Here is a 17,731-nt window from a genome sequence, read left to right as displayed (position 1 = left end):
ATAAATATGATAAACAAAAACAATAAATAGATACTGTATATATAAGAAGAAATCTGCAAATAATTAAAAATTCATAAACCAAATGCGTGAAGGATGAATAATTTAGATCAAGTCTTGTATTTGACACAATCTCCTTAAATCAAATTTCACCCTTCACACAATCTGTGGTGCTTTCAGACTCACAGATTTCTGCCTCCTAGGATAAAATGATCTACAGCATGAAGAAGAAGCACACTAGGTTCGCGCTCTGCGAACTACTCTATGTTTCTTTCTCTCTCTTTAACTCAAATGAATGCAGAAAATTATTATCTCTCTAAGAGAGTTTTTTTTTTAATTTTTTTTAAAATTTTTTATAGAAAGCTAGTTTTCATGAATGAGGGACTATGAATTTCTATACGTTAGTGAACAGACACACTGTTCAAAATAAAAACTGTTGTGCACAAACTGGCTCAAAAAATAAAATAATAAAAATTATTATTTGAACAAGAAGGCCTAGTCCACATATGCCAAAGCCCAACCCAATGTCCTGCCCATGAGTATATAAACTCATATATTAGTTCTTTCCTTTTCTATGTGGGACTTAGGATTTTCATCACTTTTTAATAACATTTTCAAGTGAACAAATTAAACATCAATTTCTTATTCACTCAATACTATTTTTCCAACAAAAGGTTCAACATAAACTTATAATTAAACAATGGGAACTACAATAGATGGTTCGAAATTATATACAATTTCCATAGGATGAAAGCCTTAGATGAACTCAAAGAAAGTTGAAGTCACATTTAACTTGGAGTTCCCTACCACTAACGATATACCTTGGCTTGGCTGTGTTGCATTTGATCTAGAAAAAAAAACCCTTCACTTTGGTAGTGGGATATCAGCCAAATCCTCTCTGTAAGGAATGTAATCCAACTCGCCCACCTCACAAGAATTGCCTAGCCCGTGTTCCATGTTGTTTTAGGCTACTGGGTGGTCATGCTTTACAAGCTCAACAAATGTTACAATAGTGTCTTTTCGGATGGTAAGATAGATGATTGCTAAGATGTAGACAAGCATTAAGGGAAACACTAGGAGCCCAACGAACACATTTGCAACCTTTGGTAAATTGTTGTGTATTAGCCAATCCACAAAGCCTGTGCTCAGGTAGTAGATGTTGATGCTAATGATTCCGATGCCTAGGATCCACGAGATCACAATAACCTACAAGCATAATTGTCCGATGCTTAGTTAATAAAAGGATGTTTGCCTTACTCTTTCTTTCTTGTGTGTGTGTGATAGAAACAAAAATGTGGTGGGATTTTTTTTTTTTTTTTAACACTTTTCTTGCTATGGCCATCTAATTTGATACCTGTAAACTTAAAAATGGTTATCTAGGTGTTATAAATTATGTTTTTCAATTAAATTCAATCATGTGCAAATTATGTTTTTCAATTAAATTCAATCATGTGACTGCATTGATCAATAAGTTATATAATTAAATTTAATTGTCGTTAAAAGAAATTCATTATATTTATGCTGTACTTAACAATGTAGTTATATGATTGAATTTAATTGACAACTCTAAGATAAAGTATCTAAAAAAACTATATCTAAATTTTATACATATGAATGCATATGTAGTTATATGATTGAATTTAATAGACGAGACTAAAATAAAAATATCTAAAAAGACTATATATATATATATATATATTTTTTTTTTTTTTTTTTTTTTTGCTAAACAAAAATACTATATCTAAATCTTATACATATGAATTGCATTTATGAGCATTATAAATTCAGCCTATCACCTTAATCAAGGCCCACTATAATGGTTGTACCTCATTTAAAAGCAAAAGTAGAAAAAGAAAAAGAAGTACAAAAACAACTTACATATATTGAATTCTTGTGTGGTCCCATCTTTGTGGCACTGCTACTGAATTTAAGGAGGGGGATTAGAGCAAATGGAAGCTCAAATGAAAGTATCATCTGCAAAGAAAAACCCATTAAATTTTTATCCTACGTTTGAATATAGGTATAAACGTTAAAAAAAAATATTAAAAAAAGAAAAGAAGACATAGTTCACAAGTTACAAACCGATGCGATGATGATAAGTCGGGATGCACCATTAGATCCTCCAATAATGGAAACAATAAGACTAGGTGTAATGGCAATGCACCTTGTCATCAGGTTTCTAATCCATTTTTTCATCTTAAGATCCAAGAAACCCTATAAAAGCCACACCATCCTTAAATTAATTAAAATTTAATCCCAATTAATTAGGGTAGCTTCACATGATATAAACATATAAGTTTGTGTGTGGATGTTATATATTTAATTTCAAGACCTGCATGATGAATTGCCCTGCATAAGTGCATGTGATGGTGGAGCTTTGCCCTGAGGCTAGTAATGCAATGGCATAAATGGTTGAGCTTGACCGACCCAATACACTCTACCCACATAAATCAATAAAATTATAAAATAATAATAATAATAATGTTAGACCTTGTGCATAAACATTCTAAATGCATTTAAATTGATAGACTATCATTTGTCCCAAAATCTTAAATAAATAAAAAAATGGTTGAATTGAATTATTTAACCATTATTCTAATGTAAAAATAATTTCATATATATATATATATATATATATACAATTGAACCTTGAGGAGGAAAGAGGTTGAGTTGAGGTTAAGATCATTGCATTGATTTGCAATCTCATTTGAGATATTATTGGCTGAGCAAACGGTGCCCGATACAGAGTCAATTGCAACATTGATTAGGAATGCAACAAACAATGCAAATCCGCTCTCTATTAGGAAATATCGACATGCATCCTGTGATATAACACAACAAGGCAAACACAAGCATTTTGACACATTAGCAAAAAGCAATTGTTTTGGAAAATAAAGAAAGCATTTATCTCTCCTATGCAATTTAATAAATTAAACTAGCTGTACCATCTACAATTATGATAATTACATCTTCTAATTTTTCTAAAATTCAATTCAATCTTGTTACTTCTGAAATATTCATACTAGTAAAAAAATTTATACTTTGATTCAATGTAGTCTTTCCATCTAATTCCGTCAGACAGTGTTGTTAGATGTCTTAAAAATGATGTCGTTTTAGAAATTAAAAAAAAAAATACCAAAATTACATTGTTTTGGGACACGTAACTAACAACCATCTAAATGAAAGGACTACATTGAAAACAAATGGATGTTATAGGAGTGAATTGAATAAATCAGAAGTTATAATACTAAATTGAATTTTGAATAAAATTAAAAGGGGCAATTTGTAAGCACCAGATTCTTACATTAATGCCAAGGACAGAATTTGGTATTTTTCTGGATAGCACAAGAGCCGAATGGAGAAAGAGATTGTGCCTGTTGGTCAAAAGAAATGGAATGCACAATATGGTATAACACAAATGAACGATTAGAAAAGAAAAAAATAAATAATTATGAAATAATGAAGGATATTTAATTAAGCAGTAAATTACATACGGCATGACAAGGGCACCCAAAAGTGCTATGGCATCCCCGGTGGCTCCTTGGCCACTGAGCTTGGGTATAAACATTCCCTTTAGCACAGCAACCGCTGGAGGCTTTACATAGCCCATCTCTCCAAAGAAACATCCAGCCATTACGAAGACTAGTATTGTTATCAGCAATTCCAGCTTCCTAACCTGCAAACCAGAAATGTTTTAACAAGACTTATAACTATAGTGGAAAACGGGAAAGAACATGAATTTAGTTTTTTGAACTCCAAGGAGTAGCACTACGGTTGAGACCATGACTCTTTGCAAATAAAAAAACTTCTATTCCACTCAATGGCAGCTTAAGGCCTTGACCTAAGGCCGAATTTTGTAATGGTTTTATTCCATTATAAAAAAATGATCCATCCCTTTTTTTTTAAGCCCAAAATTATAAAGTAATGTTAGGATATTGCAAATTTTACTGCTTAGAACTTACAAATTGCTATGTCACTAATTACAAAAAAAAAAAAAAAAAAAAAAAAAAAAAAAAAAGGAAGCTAGCATTCATTTATAAGGTGGTTAAAACTTATCAATCACATTCATTACTACATCAATTTGTGTGCTATACGTGATAAAATCAATAATATCTGTAGGCTTTATATTCTAACGTGTTACAAAATAAGAAATCGTTTTCAACAGATCAATTAGTGTACTAATTTACTTGTTTGAATTAGACAGCAAGAATCATGGAGCAGCAAATTCTAAAGACACAGGGCATTATCCACGCAATAAAAAATTTAAATAAATAAATAAATAATTAAAGTCTTAAACAATGATGCAATCCTCCGCACAAAGTGGGGGGCAAAAAAAAAAGAGTAAAAACTAAAGTCAAAGAAGCAGTTAAAATGCATACATTATTAATGACTAATTCACAACTTGGTAAATAAATATGCTTAATTCGAGTCAAATAACGTGAAACTTCTTTTGACTAGTAGTACTTGATACTTGATAGCAACAGAGGGAGTACTATCTTAGGATTAAAAATCAATATCACTGTGAAGGGATTCAAAATTTTAGAAGGGCTTTATGCATCAATGATTAAATGTTTAAAGGGATAAGAATTGGGTATAGACTATAGTACCTTTGTGCAATAAACTAGTTGTGATATACACGTAACAAATGTTTGATATAGATCCATATCTCAATAAATCTAATGTACAGAAACATTGGACTAGGTCATTTTCCTGTTAAAAGAGGGTTCCAAAAGCTAAAGACAGTCAATAGTCCCCCCACCTTAGCCATTGTATCCGTGCATAAACAAACTGTACTATTTGCAAACTATGTAATAAAACCTAACTATATGTCACACAACGTACCTAGATTTTTTTTTTTTTTTTTAATTATTTGGGTTGGTGGAGTAAGTAGATTTTTTATTTTTTTATTTTTTGCTGAATACCGTAAGTGGACAGTTGTGAATAAAAATATTATACACATTTCTTAAAAAATTAAAGGGCCAAAAAAACGTACGTAGTAGTTGATAGTCAGCCATAAAAATATTAGACTCAATTAAAAATAAAATAATAATTAACGGCTAGCCAAAAACGTATGTAGATAATTGATAGTTGGCATAAAAATATCACACAAAGTACGTGGATATATAGTTGAGCATAAAAATTAAACACCAAATTAAATTTCTTAACAAATAATTAATGGAGCAGAAAATTTTAAATAGGTAATAAAATAAATTACCCCGTATTTCTGTAGGCCAAGAACTAAGAGAGTACTTAAACCAGTGATGAGAACTCCAATCCAAATTGGGATGTGGAACAGTATATTTAGCGCAAAGGCTGTTCCAATCACTGCCACAAATTGAAAAAATTGAAAATTTTTATTCTTCCTTAATTTGAATATGATCAAGGAGACATGGATGAGAGGATAATTCAAGAATGATGAGACTAGTGCATGCATCAACATAATATGGTAATGATATCATTTGTCTTTGTAAGTCAATTTTATTGTTTTACCTTCGGGTATGTCAGCAGCTATGACTGCAACCTCTGCTAGCAACCATAGGCAATACTTCACATATTTTGGGTACTCAGCCTTACATAATTCTGAAAGGTGTTTGCCTGTGGCAATACGTCAACAAATACTTATCTTGATTAGTTAATACAAGAAGAATCATTTGAAAAAAAAAAAAAAATGTTACTACTAAAGAAGAAGAAAAGTCAGCAGTACATAAAAGGAAAGAAAAACAGAGCAACAAATCTAAGTTTCCAGATTTGTTGCTATGTTATTCTTTCCTTTTGTGTACTGCTGACTTTTCTTCTTTATCTACAAGAAGAAAAAGAAAAAAAATGAGGCCGAAACTATAGTAACGTCTATATTTTGGCCTAGAATTTGTTTGCTCTGCATCTTACCGGTGCTTACACCAAGATTTGCAGCTAGCGATTGAATTATGAGCGCAAAGATCAACCCAATAAGTATCACCCACAGTAGCTGAAAGTAACAAATAGGACAACCATGCTTAATATTTCTCTCGTAAACCAATTTCTAATTATTTGGGCCATTCATGTTTGATTCAGTTTCTCCCAAAAAAAAAAAAATTTGTTTGATTCAGTATATTTTAGGTCCTCAAGTTTTGGGTTACTTACAGTTTGATCCTTTATGCATGTTTGATTCGGTTTTTTACTTGCCCCTTTACTTCTCAAAATTTTCAACCAAAAAAAAAAAAAACCCCTAAAGAGGCCATACGAAAATTGAATCCAATATATAAGAAATGTCAAAGTGAAATATTTAAAACTAAAATGGCTAAAATGAAAATAACTACAAACTTTAAAAGTCAAAAGTATTCTTTATTCTCTCAAAGAAAATGAATACTCTTTATTAACTTTTCATTGCAACAAAACTTCGAATTTTTATAAGCATAAAGTTAACCAATACTCTAAGACATTGGTTTAAGAGCTATTTTTAAAAACATTTTATTAAGATAATAATAAAACAATAAATATTGTTGAAAGTTTTTTATATTTTTCATGAAAGTGGTATCAAAACTTTTCTATTATGATTTATTAACAATTGTCTTAAGTGCATCCATTAATATGACCATTTTTATAATTAAAACTTCTATAACAAGTAAAAGTAATCTCTTAGGAAATGTTTCAAAGTAAACCTATAATATATCTACACTTTTGTTAAAGGCCAACTTTCTCTCTTCATAATTTTTCGTGAAATAGCTAATTCCATCTTTTTTTCTATTTGATTTACCTCAAATCTGTGATTTGCTCCAGCCTGCAGATCAGTTTCCACTGCAACATGGTAAAAATGATATTGCTTTGTCAAACACCCACACATGCACATAAACATATAGAGACAGAGGGAGAGACAAAAAGAGACTCACAATTGCCTGGGTCAAGATAAGCTAAGGAGACAAGAAATCCAGGGCCTACATATGATAAGAACTTTCTCCATCCAGGTTTCTAGAACATCAATCATATATAATCAACTGTTGATTCTAACAAGATAATCTATCCAAACATATAGAACAAAGCAATTTAAAGATAGAAAATGCATAGCTAAGAAAGAAAGAAAAGAGGATTATATGAGAAAAACCTTAGAGTCCTCATCATGATGATCGAACTATTTATGATCAAGACTATCAGTGATTTTGGGGGGTGGGGTTCCCTCTAGATTAAGGGCAGCTATACGATTGCTCCCTCCACCCCATGACGATGATGATGGTACAACATCAATTACTTGCTGCTGTTGTTCTTGGCTTCTCATTCTTTTTATCTCTCTTTTATTCTCTCTCTCTCTCTCTCGACTTTGATTACCTACTGCATGTGAATGTTTCAAAATGGAGCTCCTTTATTTATAGTGCAATGTGGCCTGAGCCAAGCATCTAGCAACACGTTTGGAATTAAGGACAGCATAGCAGTCACTGTACACTAACTCCAAAATGTCTCCATCTTCATCGCCAAATATATATATATATATATATATATAGACATGTCACTTTCTACTATCTTCTTTCTTCTTCTTTTATTTTATTTTATTTTTAATTCTTGGTAGAGAAATAAACTTTTCACTTCTTTTCTTCTTGAAGAGGTCTACTATTTAAGAGAATAGCCCAAACAAAAAGATATTCTAAGGATGATGTTTGAATGTTAATTTCCACTCCTTGGCTAATATGTTCCTCTTTTGCATTCTATATTTGGAAGAGCTCTCTCTGACATTTCTTTTCTTTTTGGCAAAGAAATACCTAACCCTGTATCATCCATTTGATCAAGACCCATGAAGGCTCAAGCAACCGGCGCCGGCGGCAAGATGGGGCTCGCGTGGGCGGCGGCGACAGCTGAGACTCTCGCCGTCTCGCGTGATGATGGCGGCGTCGGCGTGGGTACTGCCGTACTGGGTCTGGGTAGACTCTCGCCGTCTCGCGTTGGCATCGGCGTGGCGTGGGTACTGCTGTAGCGGCGTCTCTATCTCTCTGTCTCGCCTCTCTTCTCTCTGTTTCCTTTCTTTTTATTTTTCCTCCGTCTTTCACTTTCTCCGTTAGGTTTACAGTTTACTGCTGAGTTTTTTTTTTTTCTTTACATGGGTCATGGGCTGGCCGGCTGGGCTTAGAATTCAGGATTTTTGGGAGGGGGCCTGATCTAAAAACTAATGGGGTCATATAATAAGCCTATATATATATATATATATATATTTTTTTTTTTTTTTTTTGGGCCCAGGAAAGGCCCGGGCCCCCTTTGGCCCCTAAGACAATGGTTTCAAGCACCAAATTTCTCAATTAACTTTGACCTTGCATTCCAATTACATTTGGACCCAGGTTTTGAATTTTGTTTAAGAGGCCATTCCAAATTGACTACTAGAACGAAATATTTCAATATCGGTGCACCATTTTGAGATTACACACTGGATATATATATATATATATATTACTTATTTCTATTATAAGCTAGATGATTTATATTAATTGATCTAATTTGATTTTTTAAATAATTCTTTATAAAGAGTGATGAGATTAGTTACATAAAAAATAAGGCTAAAATGCAAATTACACCTTTTAATTTTAACTAAAATTCATTTAATCCTCTTAGTTTACTTTCATTTAATTGAACCCTCTAAGTTTTAAATTTATTTAACTTAGTCTTTTTGTCTAATTTCGTTAAAAATTGTTATTAAAAAATATTTTTCTCTCATGAAAAAATTCTATAAAATTAATAAAAACATTTTATGGATTTTTTATGTGAATATTTTTTTTCTATTAGTTAATTGCATACTAAACACAAATTTTTAATAAAATTGGATGAAAATGCTTGAATTTAATAAGGTTAAAAGAATAAAATATATTTCAGTATTTCAGCCTAAAAAAATATATTCAAATATGGTATTTTTTAAAATAAAAAGTATACAGGAAAGTTACCAAAGAGTACGAAGCTTCCCAGAAGTTTCATCTTTACTTTTAAATAAAGCACTCTCACGTGAGCTTGACTTCACTTTCTACTATTTCACTCTTCCCTTTTTCAGCTTTCCCATTTTTTAATTGTTTTATGTCTCATCTTGATTTTAAATGATATGATTATTAATGAAAATGAATAAGTATAATAATTTTTATTAATAATCTTGCTTAAGATTCCAATTGAACCAAGAAAAAAAGGGGAGGGGAGCAAGAATCCACCTCATGAAATGCTTATTATTGATGAATCACCGTCCACTATCAGAATAAAATTCTTCATCAACATCAAGAATTTAGGCTATGATATTTAGCATGAAAAGGAGACAACCATGTTATTATAATTTGTGCCCGATTGTGAGGTACTTATAAGCTACATTGTTATTTAATATTTTTTACTATATGAAGGTCCTGCATAAGTTACATACTTATTTTTTAACATTTACTTATTTTTTTATACAATTTGCAGATCCAACATAAATTATTTATTTATTTATTTTAACTTTTACCCTTTTTTTTAGAGTTTGCAACGTACAACGTCCGCTTCTGATAATTATGTTCTATATCATTAGACAAAGACAAATTGGTTTTTGATATAGGCGAGGATTGAACCCTAAAATTGCAACGTACAACGTCCGCTTTTGATAATTATGTTCTTTATCATTAGACAAAGACAAATTAGTTTTTGGTATAGGCGAGGATTGAACCCCAAATCTCTTATTTAATTATCATAGACTTTATTAGATAAGCTAACTGAAATCCACTAACTTTTACCATTTATTTATAGTACTTTCCACAAAAGCTAGATAACTTGTTCTCAAATAGACACTATCATTTCATTTACGTCATTGTGCTTAATAGGGTTTAGCCATGTGCTCTAACATGCAAAATTATAGTAGGTCTAACTAATCCATTTCCTTGATTAGCAAGTATATCTGACAATTTTTTTTAATTTCTTTGTGTACTTTTTTCTACTAATGGAAAACAACCATATCTCTTTTCAAGAATCAAGCATCACTCATATCAAATTAGATAAATTTCTTTCGAAAGTTATACCTAAAGTAGTAATACTTTTTTGGCCAAAATGAAAAACTCACCCTTTAAGTTTCACAATTTTTCATTTCAATCCTCTAAATTTGGGTTTTGTCATTTCAGTCCTCTAAGTTTCATTCATTCCCAATTGATTCCTCTGTTAGTACTCTGTTAGTTCTTTCCATCAACTTACCAAAATGACGCCGTCTTGGAATTTAGTTAATATTTATTTTTTATTTTTTTTATTTATTTCTTAATTTTAGAAAAATGTTAATTGAAAAAAAAAATAGAGGGGAACGACGTCGTTCCCTCCCCCATGCCTAAAGAACAAAATTAATCTCCACCCACCAATACCCTAGTCCGATACTGATTACTGAGTGATTGAGGGAGAAAGAAAGGCAAAGAAAGAGAAAGAGAGATCAAAAGGGGCAAGAAAGACTAAGAGGGAGAAAGAGGGAGAAGAGAGACAAAGAGACTAGTGCTTAAGATGGCTCGGTCTAGGGATACTCGATGGCTCTGCTCTGATCCAGGAGGTGTACTTGGCAGAGCCGCTCTAATAGGTGTACTTGGCAGCGCCGCTCTAATAGGTGTACTTGATGGCTATGAAATCATTTGGGTAAGTTGAGCTAGATTTTTAGTTTCTGTTCTTGTGGGTATTAGCTTAATTGTGAGAGCATTTCTTTTTTTCAAGCACATATTCTAAAAAATATTTTTCTCTCTTAAAATGATTCAAACATAACCCACTGTATTATATGTCTTAGATCAGTGAGCCATTGATTATTGTCATTAATTTAGACATAACCCGCTCTAGTTTTGGTACCTAGGTTAGATCTCCTTAACTTCGCATAGTAGTGTCTTACCTTAGTGTATTGCTTACCAAAGTCCTATCTTACCATGCCTCTAGCAATTTCTTTAGCTCAATATGCCTTGGACAAGACAAGCTATACTTGTGCATCCCTCACCACTACAGCTAACAATTCCTTAGCTATGTAATCAATATTAGCTTGAAATTGGTCAACATACTTTTCTACCATCCAATTTGCAAAAACCTACTTGCTATAGAAAGACCTACTACATGTATGAGTATCATATATGCACTAATCCAAAAGTTTGCATCCTTATCAATACCTTTAGACACCTTCAGACACCTTCCAAGGGCAACCTTCAACATATTTATACCTCACTCTAGACTTCTCATTTTTGAATAACAATATGCCATATCCATGCTTTAAATTGTAAGCTCGCACAAACACTTTGAACTGCTTGTTGTCCCGAAAGTACATCCCCAACACAAATTCAAGATCCTTTAAGTATTCATGCTTGAATTCAGGTAATTTTTTTCTTTTGCTCACCATTAGAATTGTTAGGAGAATGCAACTAGTCTAAGGATGCATAGTCAGATCCACTTGATATTTCATCCAATGGACAATTAAAAAGAGTTGGAACTAGATCTAGGTGTAATAATGACTGGTTTTGTAGTACTAGGTGGGTGTGACAATAGATGGTTGGCAATATTAGGAGTAGGTTCTTGTGAGCCTGACAAGTATTTGTGTTAATGGGCTGTCCTTTATGTGGGCTGGTAAGCCGACTAGTGTTGCCATCAATTTCATTCAAAGTAATTTCATATAACTTTTCATTGGCTAGGTCTAGGCATGGCAAAATGGGTCAGAATTTGCTAACCTGACCCAACACGAAAAATATCTAACTCGAACTTGGATTTTTGACTCGAAGCAAAAAAAGATTGACCCGTAACTCAACCCATTTTTTCAACCCAACCCATGACTCGAACCATTTTTTAAACAATTTTTTAGTAAAAAAATTAAAAAAATTAAGACAATATTGGTTTAATTGTTTGTTGTAAGTTTTAAGGAAACAATTAAGACCTTTTTACATAACTACATGCAAATAAATTGAAAGATGAATGGTTAAGGCATTCTGTAATGAGTAAAGATTGTTAGATATCAAATAACAAAGTACATGCCAATATAATCTAGTTACAAAAGAGTTAAAAACATATATTTAAAATTATAGACATGTATGAGAAATATTCGTGTGTGAAAAAAGTGAAGTCAAAGTATCAATGAAATTAGCATAAATTATGAATGCTTAGGCCTTTTTCTAACAATTCATGTCCAAAAAAAACTGCTTTTCAAAATAAATTATGATATTTTCTAGAGTGTGCATTGCTTAACAATGACATGATATTCATAAAAGAGACTATATATAAATAAACAAACAATCAAATTTTAATGTATATTCTCAAATTAAAAGAGTGACAATCACAATTGATAATATATTATAAAATTAGTTTTCAAGATTATAAATTTCTTATATGCTTTTATTCTTTGTCAAATTAGTTATCCAATAAGGCATTTGTAATTTTGTTTTATGATTTGGGATGTTAATATTGTGTAGAAATGAAACTTGTGCACTTGTTTTACTTATCATTAGTGCTATTTTGTTTTGGTTAGTAATGATGGGATTTGTATAATTTTAAAATTATTGAACAAGTATTAATTTGTTTAACTAAGCCCATTCTTTATATGTTTGGTAAATTCAAAGTAATACATTTTACATCAAGTAATTTGTTGCGTGACTTTCCAAATGGCAAATACATTTTGTTTTCTTAAACATTTTTTTTTTAATATAATTCCATGTGAAAAATACAAGTCAAGCTGACTCGAAACTTGATTAACCCAACCCATTCTAACTGCATAAAATGACCCATTTTGACCCTACAACCCGATTAACCCGTAACCTAATTGTCTCAACCCAAACCCAACCCGACCCACCCATTTGCCATGTCCTAGGTCATCATAGTTAGTGTTATACCAATCATAAGTCACATCCCCCACATCGCCATTCCCATCATGACCCCTAGCATCATTCCCTTCATCCACCAAAATACCACACTCCTCAAACTCATCAGCAGCAAGAGCCTTATCCCCATCCTCCAAATCAACATCATTATCACCATCAAAGTCACCAACATCCACATCCACATCCTCCACACCAACAACATAACCAACCAAATCAGAAGCATCAACAACACTGATATAGGGATTAACAATTTTTTTCTAAACAGGGGTTGCATTTTCAACATAAATGTCTATTTTAGTATCAATGGGATCAAGACACTTAAATAGTTTCTGAGTATTAGCGTTATTGGACAAATATCTTAGGCCATTGTGAAGATCCAACCCAAGCACAACAAAATAAAACTAGATTTAATTTGATACCCCCAGCTTCGCACAATAACGCTTAACCTTTGGTACATAAAAGCAATCTGAATCCACATTATCATAAACTTTCACCTTACCACCTATATACTTCCTCTTACCCAGGTGGTCCAATACTCCATTGTAATGAATAAACAATGTAAAATTCTGACCTAGAATCTTTACTATGAGAGTTGTAAATTAAAAAGGAAACACACAACATAGCACCAATATATTAGCCAACAAATACAGTGTTATGTACCCCACACAAAGCAAAAAACTCTGAGTGGGGACCAAGTTGTTTTGAAATAATAAAATTGCATTTGAAGATGTTCAAAAAAAAGACAATTAAAGTAGATTGTCCACACCAAAAAAAAAAACAAAAAAACAAAAAACATACAAATAAAGTAGATTAAGATGTTCAAAAAACAGACAATTAAAGTAGATTGTCCACACCAAAAAAAAAAAACAAAAAACATGCAAATAAAGTAGATTACCCAAAAAAAAAAAAAAAGACAACTAAAGTAGTTACAAAGCATTTAATCTCACCTATCAGTCAACAAAATCCAACATAAACAAACAAAATGAAACAAAGTACCTCTTCAACAAAAAAAAGTTAACTTTGGTCTCTAGCTTTAAATAATACATAGCAAAATCAAGCACAAAACCCAAACCTAATTATTCCCAAAATAACACATAACTTAAACTGAAAATCAAAAGTCATAGGTTTTCAGAACTCACCCAAAGGTGCATTGGTTAGAGCCACCTCCTGAAGCAGCGGAGTAAAGCTGTCGAGTAAACCCTAGATTGATGGAGCAGAGTGGAGCTGTTGAGAACATCCACCTCCCTCTTGGGTCCCTCCCTCTCTTTCTCCCTCATGATCTCCCTTTCTCCTTCTCGACCTCTCTCTTTCCCCCTCTTGATCTCTCACACACTCTCTCTCTCTTTTTCCCTTTCTTTTTTTTTTGGTTCTTGGTTTCTTAGATATCAAGTGGGAATTAATTTTGTTCTTCAGGCATGGGGGAGGGAACAATGTCTTTCCCTACAAATTAAGGTGACAATGCTTATCTCTAAGCCAATTCCAAGTGAAGGGTTTTCCATATTACTTTTAATCATTAAGCTGAACAATACTAGGTTATGGTTAAGATCCTTCTTCCGTATAAGTTCTCATATATTGAAATGAGAAGTTTAAAAATCAACTCATTTGATGGAGTTTTAATATAAATATAAATATATATATATATTTGTATTATTTTATTTTAATTAAATAATTGGGAGAAAGGGTATGTAAACCCTGGAGCCTGGATGTATCTGTTGGGAAACATTAGAAGGTATCAGTTTTAGCTACAAAACTCTTGGTAATGAGTTTTAATACTTGATATAAACTTTTATTTTTATCATCATATTTTAAGCAGCTTTGAATAATTTATAAAATCTAATAAAACTTGGGTTAATTGAGTTATTGCACATTTGACCTACTAACAAAACTAAGTAAATGCTTTTTTTATTTTATAATTCATACAGCTTACAACAAGGGATTGAGAATTTGAACTTTTCATGTTTTCTTTGGAAATATCAAAAGATACCAATAAGTTAGGCCAAAATGGGCAAATGCCCTTTTCGTGCAAAAAAAGCAGCGTTTTGCCCCCTTTCCCAAACTAATTAGGGAAATGCCCCTCTTTTGTAACTCGATAATGGCAAAATCGAGTTTTATGAAGAACTTGATCATATAATGGTTAAGTTAGCTTCAGCTTTGTGCCACGCTGGACAGCCAGCATGGCATTTTCTTTTTTTAATCCCTAAATAACTTGATTATACTAAAATCGAGTTATGTAGCCGACTATATAGATATTGAGTTATGCGCTTGTTAAACTTGTTTTCAAACTGTCTTGGTGTCAGGTGTATGGGTTCATGTCTTTTAATATAACTCGACTACTTGAATGTCGAGTTATAAAGCATACTTGAACTCCATAAAATTGAGTTATTCTCGTATAATAGCTGCACATCTCCTCTCATTCAGAGTGTCTTGCTTTCCGTCTGAACTAAATTCCACTTTGCTCCACAGATCCACAACTGCTTCCAGACTCAATTGAAATTTGTATCACCTCAAGTAAAAAACTCACACTAGAATTTTATGGCAATGGTATTTTCATTTAATATTGTACTGAATTTTTATTTTTTTGGTTGAATAAGTGTGAAGTGAGTACATTGGTGTGATTTTGGTTATTTGTTGTAGTAAATTTTAATCACAAGAGAATGAAATCTTTACCATAGCAACATTTTGTATTGCACATAATCATCATTGGTCATAATCATATAGGGGCGTGCGCATAATCATCATTGGTCAGATATTAACAACAACATTTTGTATTGCACACAACATGTAGACATTAACAACAACGTCTAATGTTTATGGTCAAATGTTAGTGTTAGTATTTCATTTTTAGCATGTAATAGTACACAAATTTATGAATGTCTTTGTTATGTACCATCTTATGCAGCATTACATTATTTACCAACAGTTGATGCACACCGTTAACTTGATCATTTGATGTTATTGTATTCAGCGTCAATGTCTGGTTCACTACTATGGCCTCACGATGTGTTCACTGCTATAGGTCGTTGTTGGGTATTGGAAGATGAGTTCAGCTATCCAATCAATCCGAATCTGCGAAATAGTGCTTACATTTATAATACCATGAGACAGGAGTGGGCTTAGTTATTTTATGAACAGCAAATGTTTTATGATAAATTGGTTGGTTTTAAGTTGCCAGTGCCTCGGTGACTTGCATCGCAGATGCCCAGAGACACGATCACCGAACTTCATAAAGCATTGAACTGCATAAGAAAAGAAAATAATCGAATGAAAATATATCTTAATTGATATTGGACCCAAGTTGAGATTCGAAAGTCAGTGGAGGGAGAGTGGTACGAGCATGCACAATTCATGCAATCACTTCTTGCTAATCTCATTTATCAGTCAAACGTGGAGATGTTAGATGAAGAGTAATCGTGTCTTGGTATAATTAGACTTTATTGGAGAACTACTTTGCTTAACTATGTTTTATATGTATGTGTGTCACTGTTGTTACATTTGTACTATGTAAACCTTATTATTAATTGTGAGGAGCATGCACGTTATTCGTAATCTAGATTATTCCCACATAACACATAAAAGTTAAATATTCTCACACATGATGTTTTTCAATAAGCACCTACGTCATAACACAGAAAACTTAAAATAACTTACACGATTCCACCAATTTGCATGCATTGCATATTGAACACTAACGCTACTAACATTATTAACTTAACCCTAAACATAACATACACACCATATAGGCATTAACTCAGACAGGTAATCCTTGTAGTTGAGGACATTGTTACATTCTGCCGGAGTGAGTTGCCTGTTGGCTGCGGTGGCTGCACCTAAATCATAACACAGAAAACTTAAATATTCTTACACAATACCACCAATATGCATGTATTATATATCGAACACTAACGCTACTAACATTATTAACTTAACCTGTAGACATAAGACACACACCACGTAGGCATTCATTCTGACAGGTAGTCCTCGTAGTTGAGGACATTGTTACCTTCCGCCAGAGTGAGTTGCCTATTCATTGTAGCGGCCAGCTCCTCCACCAGTTGTAGCATGTGATACCTGGACCTATGGAGTATCATAAGATTGTTCTTTTTTTTTTTTTTTTTTTAGTCACTACACACTCATATTGGTGCATGTTTTTCCGTGGCAATGTCAGCGAGCTACGCTCAACAAGAGGCGCTTCGATTCACACGAGATCATCGTGTAGAGCGTTGTACTCATTCATGCGAAAGTCCCACTCTCGCCACAGTCCGACATAGTATTCCCTCTCGTTGGAATCTCTTTCCCTTCTATAGTTATCTGGAAAACTAGGTAGCATCCAATTGTGCATTGACATTGGAAAATGTGACTTCAGATTGGTATGTGTAGATGTTTTGCAAGGGTAGATATAAATGGGACTTCAGTATGTGTAGATGTTTTGCAAGGGTAGATGTAAATGAGACTTTTTATAGGGATTTTGCAAGGGCAAGTATTCAAATGGATGTGACTATATGTAAAGGTAAGTATTCACATGAATAAAGATGATATGATTCAACAGTGTATTGTTCAGTGGAGAGATGTTGAAGAGCATATGCAAAACTGCAAACATGACTTGGTTGTACAGTTGCGTCTATTGATGCATGTGGTTCGCTGAGGCAGCTGTTTGATATGGCTATAGCTTGCTACAGCAGCGGGCTAGTGATGTGTACTGCAAAAGAGGTTGCATATTTATTTACGTGAAGACTATTTAGCATTCTTGTGCTTCATCTAACATGACTTAATGAGACAGTGTCAAGCTGTGTTAAATGTATTATAAACTTTTCAGGAATGCTCTGCATCCCTGAAAATGATGCATTGCAAAATGATGCATATCTGTGTATTGACGTGTGTGTAGGTGATATGATTGGACAGGGTTCAATAGTGTGAAGTTGTTGAGCAGCATATGCAGCACTATGAACATCAGTGTAGCA

General features: G+C 32.7%; 1 pseudogene; it reads right to left on the bottom strand.

Annotated features, from left to right (window-relative positions):
• Positions 1-616: 616 nt before the first annotated feature.
• On the bottom strand, positions 617-7,390 carry LOC126698135 (metal transporter Nramp5-like; annotated as a pseudogene).
• Positions 7,391-17,731: the final 10,341 nt, after the last annotated feature.

This window comes from Quercus robur, chromosome 9, assembly GCF_932294415.1.
Source record: "Quercus robur chromosome 9, dhQueRobu3.1, whole genome shotgun sequence".
Classification (NCBI taxonomy): Eukaryota; Viridiplantae; Streptophyta; class Magnoliopsida; order Fagales; family Fagaceae; genus Quercus; species Quercus robur.
The sequence above is the reverse complement of the archived record's forward strand: the minus strand, read 5'-3'. Positions and strand labels throughout refer to the sequence as shown.